Source organism: Moschus berezovskii, chromosome 3 (assembly GCF_049115385.1).
Source record: "Moschus berezovskii isolate FMDL1 chromosome 3, NW_MosBer_1.0, whole genome shotgun sequence".
NCBI classification, from domain to species: Eukaryota; Metazoa; Chordata; class Mammalia; order Artiodactyla; family Moschidae; genus Moschus; species Moschus berezovskii.
The window spans coordinates 41,734,504-41,752,043 of NC_142462.1; the positions used below are offsets into that span (position 1 = coordinate 41,734,504).

The following is a 17,540-nucleotide window of genomic DNA, read 5'->3' on the forward strand; positions in this document are numbered from 1 at the left end:
AAATTACTCTTGTATCTACTTCTTGCAATATGATCTATGCTTTGAAAATATTAGGATGATTAGGAGTTAAGTACTTGTACTAGACAAGTTTACCTTTATGAGGTGACCATACAGCTGAATCTTTAAAAATAAAACATACAGGATGTGCTAAATAATACAATGAGTTATAAATTAAAACATAGAGGTTATAGAGAAAAAGGAAAGGCTACTTCTATCTGTGAAGACTCAATGAAAAGTTAGGTAATGAATGGATTTTGGTGTACCCAATACCAGATTCACAGACAGAGATGACCAATGGCCGTCCAGGTATAGGGGGAAAATTGGGATAGTTTCTGGGATCAGTAAATACAGTGTCTCTGTGGGACACATTTAGTCATCAAAGGGTACGAATGGAAGATATCTAACTTTCCAACTCTATTCAGACTACTTCCTTTTATTATCTCTTCTCTCTAGCTTACCAATTTACATGTGTTCCTCAAAAATCCCATGTTGTTTTGTCTCTTCAAGATCTCTGCATTAATTTTCTCTCTACTTGTTTGTGAATATTTTCAATTTTTTAGAAGTAGCTTTAGTACCATTCACATCCTCAGAAATAGTAGAAGACAATAAAATAAAACTTGGGGAAGTACTATGACAACTATGTACAATGACAATCTTTTATGTATTTAGAAAAACCATTTCATGTAACATTGTATTCAATCATTACAACAGTCCATAAAGCCGGCATTTCTTTTCTGCACATTTAGAAATATACAACTGTTCTATTTTTGTATAGTGACAGATGATAACCAGACATACTGTGGTGGTCATTTTATAATGTATAGAAATACTGAATCACTCTGTTGTGTACCTAGAACAGTGTTGTCAGTTCAGTTCAGTTGCTCAGTCGTGTCCGACTCTTTGTGACCCCATGAATCACAGCACGCCAGGCCTCCCTGTCCATCAACAGCTCCCGGAGTTCACTCAAACTCATGTCCATCGAGTTGGTAATGCCATCCAGCCATCTCACTCTCTGTCGTCCCCTTCTCCAGCCCCCAATCACTCCCAGCATCAGAGTCTTTTCCAGTGAGTCAGCTCGTCCCATGAGGTGGCCAAAGTATTGCAGTTTCAGCTTTAGCATCAGTCCTTCCAATGAACACCCAGGATTGATCTCCTTTAGAATGGACTGGTTGGATCTCCTTACAGTCCAAGGGACTCTCAAGAGTCTTCTCCAGCACCACAGCTCAAAAGTATCAATTCTTCGGCAATCAGCTTTCTTCACAGTTCAACTCTCACATCCATACATGACCACTGGAAAAACCATAGCCTTGACTAGACTGACCTTTGTTGGCAAAGTAATGTCTCTGCTTTTTAATATACTATCTAGGTTGGTCATAACTTTCCTTCCAAGGAGTAAGCGTCTTTTAATTTCATGGCTGCAATCAGCATCCGCAGTGATTTTGGAGCCCAAAAAAATAAAGTCTGACACTCTTTCCACTGTTTCCCCATCTATTTCCCATGAAGTGATAGGACCAGATGCCATGATCTTTGTTTTCTGAATGTTGAGCTTCAAGCCAACCTTTTCACTCTCCTCTTTCACTTTCATCAAGAGGCTTTTTAGTTCCTCTTCACTTTCTGCCATAAGGGTGGTGTCATCTGCATATCTGAGGTTATTGATATTTCTGTAGGTCAATTTAAAAAATATGTAGATACTGCAAGGAAATAAATTAAAATGATAGTGACTTATCTCTGGGGGGTGAGGATAATGGGTGATTATTAATTTTACTTTATGTTTTCATGTATTTCTAAGTGACTGCAATGAACACGTACTGCTTGCAAAATTAGAAAGAGAATAAATGTCATTAAAAGAGGGAATAAGAGAAACATAAAACTGAGACTCAAAATTAAAAGCAAATTACTTCATAAAGTAACTGATAAATTATGGGGGTCATGTTAAACTCTAAACCTCACACAATCTTCCAGGAGGAAAAAAAATAAAAAATAAACTTCCATTAAAACAAAACTCCAACTGAGCAGTGGCATTTGGCCAAGGTACTTGCTTCTTTTTAATCTCTTGCTGTTATTAACTCACCAAAATTCAAATAGAAAGTCAAGCTATTTCAAATTCAATATCTGAACACTTTTGTATATATTGGGGAAAAATGTGGATGCAAGCCAATTGAATTATAAATTTATTATTCTGAAAAAGAACTGTCTTAATCCCCACATTTAAGATTGGTTGAAATGAACATTATACTCTGAAAATGCTATAACTATGTGACTAGGCAGTATTTTCATGCCCAATGCCAAGAACAGTATATATTTGAAGACATTAGACTTGCTACAATTTTAAACCTAGAAACATATCTAAATCTTTCATAATTTGTATTCTATAAATGCTAAACATACACACTGTGTGTGTGTTAGTAGCTTTTGTGTGTTAGTTGCTTAGTCATATCCGACTCTTTGCAACCCCACAGACTGTAGCCCACCAGGCCCCTCTGTCCATGGGATTCTCCAGGCAAGAATACTGGAGTGGGTTGCCATTTCCTTCTCCAAAAGGAACTATAGAAAGAAAAAAAGTGAAGTCACTCAGTCGTGTTCGACTGTGACACCATGGACTTCAGCCTACCAGGCTCCCCCATCCATGGAATTTTCCAGGCAAGAGTACTGGAGTGGGTTGCCATTTCCTTCTCCAGCTTGGTCGTGTCCAATTCTTTGCGACCCCATGGACTGTAGCCTGCCAGGCTCCTCTGTCCATGGGATTCTCTAGGCAAGAATCCTGGAGTGGGTTGTGATTCCCTTCACCAGGGGGGTCTATCCCAACCCATGGATCAAACTCCCATCTCTGCATTGCAGGCAGATTCTTTACCATCTGAGTCACCAGGGAAGCCCATAACTCATATTTAAAATGTGTTGTAATTACCATCACCAAGTGGTATTTTTATTTAAAGTCAATCAGTTTTTTCTAACCACAAATAGCCACCATTCATTATTAATTTTGCATGTGGAAGACAAATTAAACTTATTTTTTATTTTAAATACATTCAAGAGGAATATAAAATGCTCTTTAATCATCCACTATGCTTATATTGTTCTATTTATATATTGTAATTCAAATTCTTTTTGGAAGCAGATGATGGAGGTGTAAATTAATATATAAGTAAACAATGTCATGAAAATCTAGTAGAACCACTGTTAACTGAAAGCTAATTTCTGTAAAAAAGTAAAACATCTGCTAAGTTTTAATAGTGTTAACAAATTATTTCTTCAACCAATATTGGTTGTTCTAGTATGTGCCAAGCACCATTCCAGGACAGTTTTTCCTAGACCTTGGATAGAAATCAAGATGGAAGATAAATCATGATGTTCTCAGATTAGTTCTCAAGGCAATTTCAAATCCTTAAGGACAAGGATCATCAGAAGAAATGTCATTGCTGTATTGAGAGTGGGCCAGATAACAGACAGTATCATTGTCCAATCTGGTGTATATCAAAGAGAGGCGCTAGTGGTAATGCTGTTTTGAGTTGGAAGAGGTTCGCTATAAATAATGCTTTCTTTGTAGAGATGAGACGCACAGAATCTTACCAAGAGCTAAATGGGTTAAAGCAAAACTATCAAATTATAAGGACAGAAAAGTTTCATTCCTCATGAGTATAAATTCATCTGGCTGAATAAATGCCATATGCCAGAAGTTTTGCTAAATGAGTTGTTTCTGACAAGACCCTGTCATGATCTATTGTCAAAAATCCCTGGCCTTATGCTAATGGGTACCTTAGCTGTCCTTGAACAGGAGATTTAGAAGGAAGACATTTAAGTGGGACTATCTTTTCCCAAAGACACATGGTGTCCAGGTTGTCATAGAGCAAGTGAACAGAAATGTTCTCAATACTCATTGACAGGTATAAATATGATACACTTACTTGAGGCTGCTATGGATCTGTGTGGACAGAGATCTTTACATAGGAGGAGAGACTTAACTAGCAAAATAATTTAAAACCTCACAAGTGATCAGAGTATCATTCTAGAAAATAACAAGTTTTGAGTCACAGAGAATTCTACAGGCTGTGATGGATCTGGATTAAACAGTTTTGGCTAGACAGAGATGAGGCATTTGGTAGATATTTTCACAGGTATAGACAACAAGTATGTAATAAGAGTGTTTGATAAAATTCTCATTACAGCCTAAGTATTAATAGCCAAAATCTGTTTAGAAATGGAATTTTGATATATTTTAACCACTTCTTCTTTCTTTCTTTTCAGTCACTCAGTCGTGTCCGACTTTTTGCGACCCCATGAATCACAGCACGCCAGGCCTCCCTGTCCATCACCAACTCCCGGAGTTCACTCAAACTCATGTCCATCGAGTTGGTGATGCCATCCAGCCATCTCATTCTCTGTCGTCCCCATCTCCTCCTGCCCCCAATCCCTCCCAGCATCAGAGTCTTTTCCAGAGAGTCAACTCGTCGCATGAGGTGGCCAAAGTATTGGAGTTTCAGTTTTAGCATCATGTAACTACTTAAAATTATTTAAGAATATTTTGGCAAAAAATGTAATTACAACTAATTACTATATAATTTTCAGTAAAATCAATCAGGAGTATAATATTTAAATGTTATATATATTACACAAATAAACATATATAAAATATACACATATACAGTCTGTAATGTTAAATGCTAAAATTTAAAATCAATACCTCTGGGTGTGTGAAGTTATAAACATTTGGTTTTATATTATTTTTTACACCATATTTTAAATTTACCTACTCTTAACTGGTACTGATTATTCATAAAATGTCAGTAAATCAATGATTCTATTTCTTACAACAGGCAGAATTCTGTCTTGACAAGGCTTTTTTCTCTCTGTACCTGGTAAATGTCCTAGAAATAAACTGCTTTGTATTTAGTATTTAAATGCTCAACAACTTTAGCCACTCATTATAGACTTATCATGGAAAACAGGCTGCATGGAATAATATACTTTTTTTTCAGCAAACAGACAATTTTTAAGAGTGAAATTATTGTCCTAAACTTTGATATAATCAACAGCCATCAGCAGTTACGTCAGCAATATCACCTTCCCCTAGGAACTTGCTAGAAAAACAAATTCCCAAACCCAACTCTGATACTGAATCAAAAATACTAAGTGTGGAGCCCAGCAATCTGTGTTTTAACAAACAGCGCAAGAGATTCTAAGCTATGTCAAAGTTTGAGAACCACAATCTGCACTACAGTATAGAAATAAAAGTTTCAGCAGCTTCTACCTGTCTAAATTCACAGAAGGAGAATTCAATACAGTTAACTTAGGTCAGATGCTCTTTGAGTGCTAAGGTCTAAACTTTTTTTATTTCTCCAAAAGCATTCCAAATTAAATAAGGTAAATTGCTATTCTACTAAATAATTTTGGTCAGAGAGATTATGAATTTTAAAAACTTTTTCTTTTTTTAAAGGTCTCAGCATCAGGGCTTTACTCAACTAACCAAAATCAACCACCAGGAACCAACCACCATTACCTTAGCAGAGAAGGTAAGGCACTATTTAATCAGGAAGCATAGGGAGAAATAGAACAAGAAATCAAATACCCAGAAGATTGTCATAGAAGAATCAGAGTACTTAAAATCATGATTAACTCAAACAATTCTCACACTTATTCATCACACATGAAAATATAAAATATCTTTTGACCCATTCCAGACTGTGGGTGAGGATATCAGCAAAAAGACACACAAACAAGGCAAAGGGGAAACTCAACAACATTTAGGATAAATAACTGAGCCGTTTTTCCTCAGAAAAAATAGCCCACCCCACACCAAAAAACAAACAAACAAAAAAACAGTAGGAATGAATTCCAAAGGAGTGTTGTTGCTCAACACTTAGTACACATTTACACTGGAAGAACGGCTGGTGATATTCTTGACTTGGATTTTTTTTCTTCTTTTTTAACGCTAAAGGTAAAGAACTTTGTTATTTCAACACCCAAACCAGAGCAGAGAGGCAGTAGTAAACGACAACGTGGATGGAGTGAGTAATATCCATAGTACATGGAGATGGGGTGATACATGGAGATGGGGTGAGGGAGGTTTTTGTGCTGTTGGCAGGAGAGCTAAGCCGTCTTAAGGAACATTCTAGGCCTCTCGGTTTGCCATGAAGGAGTATCACAAAATACAAGGCCCACCACCTCCCCCTTTTCGTCTTCTACCTACCTCACTGAGACGCTGTTTGTGTGTCAGCCGGGGGACAGGTTTACAGAGCTCTGGGAAAGTCTCTTCTCATCTAGCTGGTTTTGGTCAGGTGCAGGAGCCCAGGTGTTTTTGCTGATGGACTCCAACCAGAATCCCCGGCGTCTTTTAAATTCTTTTCACCTGACTTTTTGTTCTTCTCGGGCGAGGCAAACGGATTGAAGTTTCGCTCTCCCTTATGATGTGGCTGCGGGTCGCACACTGTTTCAAAAGGTGACACTTCTCACTCCTAAAAGTCCACCCACCTCCACACGGAGGACTCGGCTGGCGCCTCCGCCGTAGAGTCTGCAGCAGCGCCGGTCCTGACGCATCCCTGCTCCCCGGCTGTACACCAGACGCTGAATCTTGCAACCTCTCGGGGCTCCAGCGATGTCACCATCACCACCACGTTCACACATCCAATCTGGTCTCCCCTGACATACTTAAGACAAACCCGTGGAGGTCAGGCCTCTGCCCCAGAATTCTCCATCTGCCAGGTTTTTATAAACTGAGCATCAGGAGGTATAGAGTCCTCTTCTCCCAGGGTGACATCTTCAACAAAGGACGCAGAGGGGACAGTGATGTTTGGGCTCTCATAGTCATATAACTGCTGCTGCTAGCTTCCAATTGGTCGTGTCCAGGAAGAAGGTGCAGTCAGGTGAGCCGGAAGCTCGGCAAAAACTGGGACTCAGAGGTGAGCACGTCCTGGTCAGCGGTGCCTGCTGCGGGCCAGCCTGGAGACCTGGCTCCTTTGAGGTAGGCCCCTCCGTCTCACCACCTTGCGCCAGTAAACTTGCCCAGCCGCGTGCTCTCTCGTTCTTGGCTTCCCCGCAACCCGCCCCCACCCCCCAGTACCTCTGCCTCCGCTGACTCCGCCTCCTCCCCCACCACGCCCACTGGAGGCAGGTGAGCAAGAGCGAGAGCATTCAAACAAATGAAAGTGTGCCTGTGGAACAGGTAAATCCAAGAGGCCAAATGAAACATCAGAACTATAAGGAGATGCGCAGAGAGAACATCTCAGGTGGTCAGTGACTCAGTCGTGCCTGAACACCGTGTATAAAATGCAAAATTCCAGAGATCTGATAAGGCCATCTTCTACAAAGGTGTGGATGATTCGTGAATTACAAATAGGAAAAATGCCAGCGTTCTGTGAAGGCCCTTCCAGTTAAGTTTACCTGAAATCCTTTTTTGGAAATTGGCAGAAACAAGTAATGAATAAATAAATAAAATTTAAATACTAAGTAAAATCAGGTCAACAGAAAAGCCAGAAACTAAAGCAGACTCCAGCAAGTGGCAAAATATGTATAAAACTCAGAAGTGGCTAGAGGCTTTCTCTCTTTTGCAGACTGCATGCCCCAATATTATAAAGTTCCCTCATTATATCACCAGCACTTGGGGCTCCTTGTTCTATATGAAACATATCTTTTTAAAAATAAAACTTTTAATGGGGCATGTCTATCTTTTTTGACTAATTACTGTGTTTCTAGGTGTTTCCCCAATAATTCCTTTAAGCTATAATTAAAACAAATCAATTTATAGGAAGATGATAGAAGTTTCTTGACCTGATGACTGGGTTAGGCTTAAGAATGTCATCCCCTGGAGGATTTTTTTCCACTAGGCTTTCCATCATTAACCAGAAGACAATGTAAATTCATAATCTCTTGGCAAAAAGTTCAATATCCCACAACTCTCAAGCAAATTGTAAGTTTCGGAAGTCATTCTGATTTTGTTTTAATCTACAGAAAAGTGAGTCTGGTTTGTGGTTCAGTTCATTGAGTATTCTGCTAATGAAACTATAATTTCAATGTTCTTTTTCTTTCCCTTGGAAATCTGACTTGAATACTATTGAATATATTTTTTTCTCCCACAAGAGGGGAATGCTGCTGCTGCTGCTGCTGCTGCTAAGACGCTTCAGTCGTGGCCGACTCTCTGCGACCCCATAGACGGCAGCTGACCAGGCTCCGCCATCCCTGGGATTCTCCAGGCAAGAACACTGGAGTGGGTTGCCATTTCCTTCTCCAATGTGTGAAAGTGAAAAGTGAAAGTGAAGTCGCTCAGTCGTCTCCAACTAGTAGCGACCCCATGGACTGCAGCCCACCAGGCTCCTCTGTCCATGCGATTTTCTAGGCAAGAGTACTGGAGTGACTTGCCATTGCCTTCTCCGAAGAGGGGAATAGAATGAGTTAAATCAAAAAAACACTATGAAACCTAATATAAATGCTGATAGTGGGCTGTTACTTAAAATGGAATGAACACATCCAAAGTAAAATGTTCAGATACTACCAGAGATTCTGTTGTAGGACCCTTCCAGGGTCCAAAAGTGGACTCTTACCTAACACTCAGAAATTAATTGTCCAAGGAAACACATATGCTGACAAAGCAAGAGATTTTATTGGGAAAGGGCACCCTGGCAGAGAGCAGTAGGGTAAAGGATCCCAGGAGAACCACTCTGCCACGTGGCTCACAGTTTTATGGTGATGGAATTAGTTTCCAGGTTGTCTTTAGCCAATCATTTTGACTGAGTCCTTCCTGATGGTACATGCCTTGTTCAGCCAAGATGGATGCCAGTGAGAAGGATTCTGGGAAGTGGTTAGACATGTGGTGTCTCCTTTTGACCTTTCCCGAACTCTTCTGGTTGGTGGTGGCTTATTAGTTCCGTGTTCCTTACCAGGACCTCCTGTCGTAAAACAACTCATGCAAATAGTTACTGTGGTGCCTGGTCAGGGTGGGCAGTTCCAGTCAGTGTGCTTCCCCTAGCAATTCTGCTTTTCCATTCCACATGGTACCCCATCCTTTTCTCTCATCACCACCTTGTCCCCCAGTTACTCCCCCTGGGCTATGCCCTTCACACACTTCTCTCAGCAATCCCATTCCCTCTGCAGTGACAATACTGTTCATCTGTTTGAAAATCACTGGCATGGACCTCAATGTTGATAACATCTGATATGCACTAATACTGCTTCTAACACCATCATGGGTGTTAAAACAGTAAATTATATTAAATACAAAAATGCCTTCTGATTGGAGAAAGTACCAGTTTTTGTTGTCACTGTCACTATTCAATCATTATCACACTTTTAGTTTCTATTTCTGCATTTATTTGTCTGAATGTAGACGAAGCAGCTGATACTAAAGATATTTGGCCTTTTACTGGAGAAGTTAAAAGCAGACAGTGCTTGACCTTAGTTTTCTTTTAGTGGAAGAACTAAGTACATCTCTTTACACTCTTGTTCTTTTTATGACTCCAGACTAAAACAATTTGCAAATCCTTTTAATTCTCACTTATGCTAAAGTATAAAATAGAGACCAGACTTGAAAATTCCATAAATAGGCAAAACCAATTAGGTCACATAAGCGTAACTTAATTTAGCTTATTTTACAGAACCAACAAAAATTGCTGACTTCTTGCAAATGGCCCTAAAAATCATAAACAGAACTTAAGCTGGTCCCCTAAATTGGCTGTGGTGTCCACGTTTAAACAATCCCCTGTCAGCAGGGGAGCGCCAGTGCTATCACCTATCACCGTACTGAATAAACAGCCTGTTTTTTTCACATACAAGCTGTCCTATAGCAATACCTCTGAACCTCATTCCCATGAGGCTTTGAGAGTTTCTAGTCCAGGAACTGTTTTTATGTGCACAATAAATATTGCTAATTACTATTTTAATGATCTGGTCATTTTAGTCTTGCTATTTCTGGATGTTGGACACTAATAAATGCATTCAGTAATTGACTACTTCATGTCATCTCTGCCAGAGAATGATTTCACTTTGATTTTGCATCTTCAATAATACACTTGCCTTTGCAAACTACTATCTACAGCACAGCAATAATAATCGTTTTAAAACGTTAATTTATGCTCAGAATTCTCTAATTGTTTCTCATCTCTCTCAGGGTAAAAACTCAAGTGTAAATAGAACCTTAAAGATCTCTCCCAGTAATCTCTCAACTATTTGAATTTCTCTCTACCTCACTCCCCTCATGCACTCAAGCTTCTTTTCAGGATACATCAGACCTGATACATTAATTTTTCCATGATTTTAGAATAAATTAAATAGTAAAAATTTTATGGGTCCCTAAAAAATGCTGTGGGCTCCAGGCACTCTGCCTCCAGGGCCTGGTGGCCAGGAGAGCCCTGCTCCTTAAGCTTTCTGAGGAATTTACCTTATACTTGTCAATGAATATCTGGAACTTGATTTTTTCAAATAGCCTAGGTGTGTTGTAAGGAATACTTTTTATAATTTAAATAGGTTTTAAGATGATCTGTCAGGTAGGACCATGTGAGTGAAAGATATTTATTATACCCACAGGTCCTGGAAAGGGAGGCACATGCAGGGGGCTATACGGTACAGGTTCCAAGGAGCCATGAGAGAATGAGGACTGTGGGCAAGTGCCTTTATTGTGGGGCAGAGTGAAATATACAAGGAAGAGGCATGAGGGGATTTCACGGGTGTTTGTGAATGTCAGGAGGTCAAAGTCGGGGAGAGTGAGAAGGGGAACTTCTTATCATAGTGCTGCACCTGATTACCTGGGCAGAGTGCTCACCAGATGTTCACTGGGATACTGAAACATCAGGAAATAGGAACATTTAAAACTTTATACTACATGAGATTAATTTCCACCTATGTCCTCTCCCAAAGCTCTTCCTTGCCCTTACTATAAAAGTATTCCAAACTCGCACATTCCTTATGCTCCTCGCTCATCTTTTTTAAAAATCTGCATTGCATTTTTTAAGATTTGATATATTTTATTTGCTTGTTTATTTTGTTAAGTATCTCCTCCAACAAGAATGGGTGTTACACAAAAAATGTTTTGTGCATTGCTTTTTTTCAAGCTCCTAAAAGTATAGTCTGAAATAAGCCTAGCTTGTAATAGATATTCAAAATATAAAGCTGGTAAAATTGAATGCAACTGGAAAGGGTAAGGTAGTTTCTTACAAAACCAAAAAATTATTTGTCATACTACTTAGAAGCTGCACTTTAGGCATTTTTGCAGATAAAATTGATTTCATCATTGTATTCATGCTAGTATATAGAAAAGCAATTGGTTTTTTTACACATTGATATTTATCCTGCAACTCTGCTGAACTCATATGTGACTTCTAACAAATATTTATGGGTTCTAAGGAGTTTCTGTATATGAGATCATACATAGATCTCATTGCATTTCTATAATAGTTTTACTTCTTCCTTTCCAATCTAGACCATTTTTCTCTTTCTTGTCTAATTGCCCTGGTTAGAAAATCCAGCTGTGTACTGAAGTGACAGGAGAGCGCATTTTTGTCCCATTCCTGATCTTAGGGGCAATATACTCAGTCTTTCCCACATTGCTAGCTGTGGTTTTTTCATACATTATTTTATCATAAGAATGAAATTCATTTCTATTTCTATTTTGTTGAATGCTTTTTAAAAAAAAATTATTTAGAGGTGTATATTTTGTCAAAATTTGTTTCTGAGTCTATCTAGAGAATTATGTAGATTTTTGTCCTATAGTGCATTACATTGATTTTCATATGCTAACCAAACCTTACATTTCTGGGAGAAACTTCACTTTGTCATGTTGTATAATCCTTTTTATATGTGCTAGGTTTACTTTCACACATTGGAGAAGGAAATGGCAACCCACCCCAGTGTTCTTGCCTGGAGAATCCCAGGGACTGGGGAGCCTGGTGGGCTTCGGTCTATGGGGTCACACAGAATCGGACACGACTGAAGTGACTTAGCAGCAGCAGCAGCAGCAGGTTTACTTTGCTAGTATTGTGTTGAAGACTTTTATGTCTAAAACATACTGACTATAATTTGGGGTTTTTGTCTGACTTTGGTATAGGTTACATATGGATTTCTTAGAATCCATGGGAAAGTGACCCTCCTCTATTTTTTGGAAAAGTCTGAGAAGTTTTGTTATTAATTCTTCAATAAAAATTTGGTAGAATTCACTAATGAAGCTGTCCGTGCCTGAGCTTTTCTTTGTTGGAAGTTTTTAAATTATCAGTTCAATGGCTTTACTTGTTAGATCTAATTAGATTACCTTTCAGGTTGTCAGTTTTTATAGTTTGTTTCTTACTAATAATTTATCCGTTTCATCTAAGTTATCTAATTTGTTAGTATACTTTATTAACACCCTCTTCCAACAACACAAGAGAAGACTCTACACATGGACATCACCATGGTCAATAACAAAATCAGATTGACTATATGTTTTGTAGCCAACGATGGAGAAGCCCTATGCAGTCAGCAAAAACAAGACCAGGAGCTGACTATGGCTCAAATCATGAACTCCTTATTGCCAAATTCAGACTTAAATTGAAGAAAGTAGGGACCACTAGACCATTCAGGTATAACCTAAATCAAATCCCTTATGATTATATAGTGGAAGTGAGAAATAGATTCAAGGGACTAGATCTGATAGAGTGCCTGAAGTACTATGGATGGAGGTTTGTAACATCGTACAGGAGGCAGTGATCAAGACCATCCCCAAGAAAAATAAGTGCAAAAATGCAAAATGATTGTCTGCAGAGGCCTTACAAATAGCTGAGAAAAGAAGGGAAGGTAAAGGCAAAGGAGAAAAGGAAAGATATATCTATTTGAATGCAGAGTTTCAAAGAATAGCAAGGAGAAATAAGAAAGCATTCCTCAGTGATCAGTTCAAAGAAATCGAGGGAAACAATGGAATGGAAAAGACTAGAGATGTCTTCAAGAAAATTAGAGATATCAAGGGAACATTTCATGCAAAGATGGGCACAATAAAGGACAGAAACGATATGGACCTAACAGAAGCAGAAGATATTAAGAGGTAGCAAGAGTACACAGAAGAACTATACAAAAAAGATCTTCATGACCCAGATAACCATGATGGTGTGATCACTCACCTACAGCTGGACATCCTGGAATGGGAAGTCAAGTGGGCCTTAGGAAGTTTCACTGCGAACAAAGTTAGTTGAGGTGATGGAATCCAGTTGAGGTATATCAAATTCTAAAAGATGATTCTATGAATGTGCTGCACTCAGTATGCCAGCAAATTTGGAAACCTCAGCAGTGGCCACAGTACTGAAAAAGATCAGGTTTTATTCCAATCCCAAAAAAGAGTAATGCCCAAGAATGTTCAAACTACCATACAGTTGCACTCATCTTACACACCAGCAAAGTAATGATCAAAATTATCCAAGCCAGTCTTCAATAGTATGTGAACTGTGAACTTCCAGATGTTCAAGCTGGATTTAGAAAAGGTAGAGGAACCAGAGATCAAATTGCCAACATCTGTTGGATCATCAAAAAAGCAATAGAGTTCCAGAAAAACATCTACTTCTGATTTATTGACTATGCCAAAGCCTTTGACTGTGTGGATCACAACAAACTGTGGAAAATTCTTCAAGAGATGGGCATACCAAACCACCTCTTCATGCAGGTTAAGAAGCAACAGTTAGAACTGGACATGGAACAACAGACTGGTTCCAAATCTAGAAAGGAGTATGTCAAGGCTGTATATAGTCACCCTGCTTATTTAACTTATATGCAGAGTACATCATGCGAAATGCTGGGCTGGATAAAGCACAAGCTGGAATTGAGATTGCTGGGAGAAATATCAATAACCTCAGATATGCAGATGACACCACCCTTATGGCAGAAAGTGAAGAACTAAAGAGCCTCTTGATGAAAGTGAAAGAGGAGAGTGAAAAAGATGGCTTAAAGCTCAACATTCAGAAACTAAGATCATGGCATCCAGTCCCATCACTTCATGGCAATAGATGGGAAAACAATGGAAACAGTGACAGACTTTATTTTGTTGGGCTCCAAAATCACTGCAGATGGTGACTGTAGCCATGAAATTAAAAGACACTTGCTCCTTGGAAGAAAAGTTATGACTAACCTAGACAGCATGTTAAAAAGCAGAGATATTACTTTGCCAACAAAGGTCCGTCCAGTCAAAGCTATGGTTTTTCCAGTTGTGTATGGATGTGAGAGCTGGCCCATAAAGAAGGTTGAGAGCCAAAGAATTGATGCTTTCAAACTGTGGTGTTGGAGAAGACTCTTGAGAGTCCTTTGGACTGCAAGGAGATCCAACCAGTCCATCCTAAGGGAAATCAGTCCTGAATATTCATTGGAAGGACTGATGCTGAAGCTGAAACTCCAATGCTTTGGCCACCTCATGTGAAAAACTGACTCACTGAAGAAAACCCTAAGTCTGGGAAAGACTGAAGACAGGAGGAGAAGGGGACAACAGAGGATGAGATGGTTGGATGGCATCATCAACTCGATGGACATGAGTTTGAGTAAGCTCAGGGAGTTGGTGACGGACAGGGAAACCTGGCCTTCTGCAGTCCATGGTGTCACAAAGAATTGAACACGACTGAGCAACTGGACTGTACAAAACTAAATATTATCCCCTTATTTTCATAGCATTCTTTGTTTCTGTATTAGTAATAGGTTTCCCTCTTACATTCCTGACTTTAAATATTTAACCTTTTTCTCCCTTGCTTTCTTGTTCTTTTGCTCTCTCACTATCTTCGCTTCGTAAACCCAGGTAAAGTTTTATCAATGTATTAATATTTTTAAAAATAAATCAGTTTTGTTGCTTTACTGAACACTATTTCTCTATTTCTATTTCATTAGTTCCCATTCTAATAGTTTTGATTATTTTCTTCTGTTTGCTTCAAACTTAGTTTGTTCTTTTTTTTTTTAGTTTACTGATTTGACATCTTTCTTTTTTAGTATAGGCATGTGTTTTCCAGAAGAGGAAAAATGTCACATGAAAGAAGGTAGATTTTAGTCACTGAAACTTGGCTTATTATCTAACTCCAGGATTTAGTAAGACATCTAAGTTAGATAAGTTGCTTGACCTCTGTGAAGCTTGGTTTCCTTATGTGTAAAACAGAAATTGTAATTCATATCTTTAAGTTTTGTGACAGAAATCATGAATTATGTAGACTTTCTGACATGGTACATGGGAGAAACAAGTTTTCAATACATTTTATATAGTATTTATGGCAGCAGATTCACTTATCTGGTATCAGGACAAAAATAGATTTAAGAACATCTGTATCAGAGGAGAAATACACATTTAAGGTACATACACGTAAAAGAAGAGAGAGCATTCATCACACTCATAATGTGTGAGTATGAGAGGTTTTTTGTGAGAGACAAAAATCATATTCCTAGAAGAAAACCAAATAAATATTTTGCATATGGTAATTCAAATACTCAAATAACCAACATATGCATGTGTCCTATTACTTTCATGACAAGGAATATGAAAGTCATATCAGGCTACTTTTTTTAGAAGGCGTATCATGAAATCATTAAAGAATTCTACTCTTCAGTGTATATTTCCAAAAGCAATTCTTTTGGCATATGAGAAAATGCCAAAATATGTTTTATTTTTTCTCTTTGATAAATAAACACAATATATCTTTGATAAATGAGCTATGTAAGCATCATATGCACATTCTTTTTATTTTTTAATATTTCAGAATACTGAAAGCAGTAACAGAATGCTGGAGACATCAACAAATTTTGAGTAGCTGAGTACTTAAATTGTGTGCTTGGTACCTAACATTTTAAAATAAACATAGAACAGATATAAAAGTAGGGAAAATTAAGAATTTTATCAGCCTCAGTAGAGAAGTAAATATGGTTTCTCATCATCTAAGACTGTTTAAATTTTTTTAAGTAAAAGAAAGTGCATTACAACATTTCTGTAAATATCACATATTTTAAATTGAATGAAAGGCATCTGCTTCAAAATTGACTCTCCCTCACAAAAAAAAAAGAAATTGGGAATTACTTATTACTTAACATTGTAGATTGGCTGAGAATTCTTTTGGCAGCAGGAGAAAGATGACAGTCATAGACATTTAGATTTTAAGATTAAAACATAGTATAATTACTAAGTATTATACACTAAAATACACTATATCTTTTCATTTTGATGTGTTTTATTTTTAATATACTTACATGAAAGACTTAATGATTACATACCCCAGAATGTACAATATTAAATGATGTTAAATCATTAAATCCAATACATGTAAGATGTCAAAAATTTTAATATTGACCTCTTGAGTTCTATTTCTCAGCTATATTCTGAAATAGAAGCTTTAGTTTTTGTGTCAAAAGGAACACTTACATAATTAGATGATAGTTCAATTAACTAATTGTGTTTCTTAATGAAAGAGTTGTCAGTTTCTTAAATGAAAATATATTGTTATGATGGGAATTAGAGTATTCATGTAATTAAAATAGGAAATACTGTTTTTAGCAGCTATTAAGTATCATGCCATGCCCTTAGAGTAATACTGTGCTGACTAGCCTATTAAAATAGAAGCAACAGAGTAGAAAAATAATATGATTGAAAAACACCTCAAATTCAGTTCAGTTCAGTACAGTCGCTCAATCGTGTCTGACTCTCCACAACCCCATGAATCACAGCACGCCAGGCCTCCCTGTCCATCACCAACTCCCGGAGTTCACTCAAACTCATGTCCATCGAGTCAGTGATGCCATCCAGCCATCTCATTCTCGGTCGTCCCCTTCTCCTCCCACCCCCAATCCTTCCCAGCATCAGAGTCTTTTCCAGTGAGTCAACTCGTCGCATGAGGTGGCCAAAGTATTGCAGTTTCAGCTTTAGCATCAGTCTTTCCAATGAACATCCAGGATTGATCTCCTCTAGAATGGACTGGTTGGATCTCCTTGCGGTACAAGGGACTCTCAAGAGTCTTCTCCAGCACCACAGTTCAAAAGCACCGATTCTTCGGCGATCAGCTTTCTTCACAGTTCAACTCTCACATCCATACACGACCACGGGAAAAACCATAGCCTTGACTAGACTGACCTTTGTTGGCAAAGTAATGTCTCTGCTTCTCAATATATTATCAAGGTTGGTCATAACTTTCCTTCCAAGGAGTAAGCGTCTTTTAATTTCATGGCTGCAATCAGCATCTGCAGTGATTTTGGAGCCCAAAATAATAAAGTCTGACACTGTTTCCACTGTTTTTCCATCTATTTCCCATGAAGTGATGGGACCAGATGCCATGATCTTTGTTTTCTGAATGTTGAGCTTCAAGCCAACCTTTTCACTCTCCTCTTTCACTTTCATCAAGAGTTCCTCTTCACTTTCTGCCATAAGGGTAGTGTCATCTGCATATCTGAGGTTATTGATATTTCTCCCAGCAATCTTGATTCCAGCTTGTGCTTCTTCCAGCCCAGCGTTCCTCATGATGTACTCTGCATATAAGTTAAATAAGCAAGGTGACAATATACAGCCTTGACGCACTGCCTTTCCTATTTGGAACCAGTCTGTTGTCTACAGTTATATTTCACTGTAATTTATTTTTTTAATATATATC

The 17,540-nt window shown here is 38.3% G+C and overlaps 1 pseudogene; it reads right to left on the minus strand.

The window, feature by feature from the left end:
- Nucleotides 1–5,023: 5,023 nt before the first annotated feature.
- The window catches only part of LOC129551930 (protein ILRUN-like), a 125,507-nt pseudogene continuing 112,990 nt past the window's right edge, over nucleotides 5,024–17,540 (minus strand).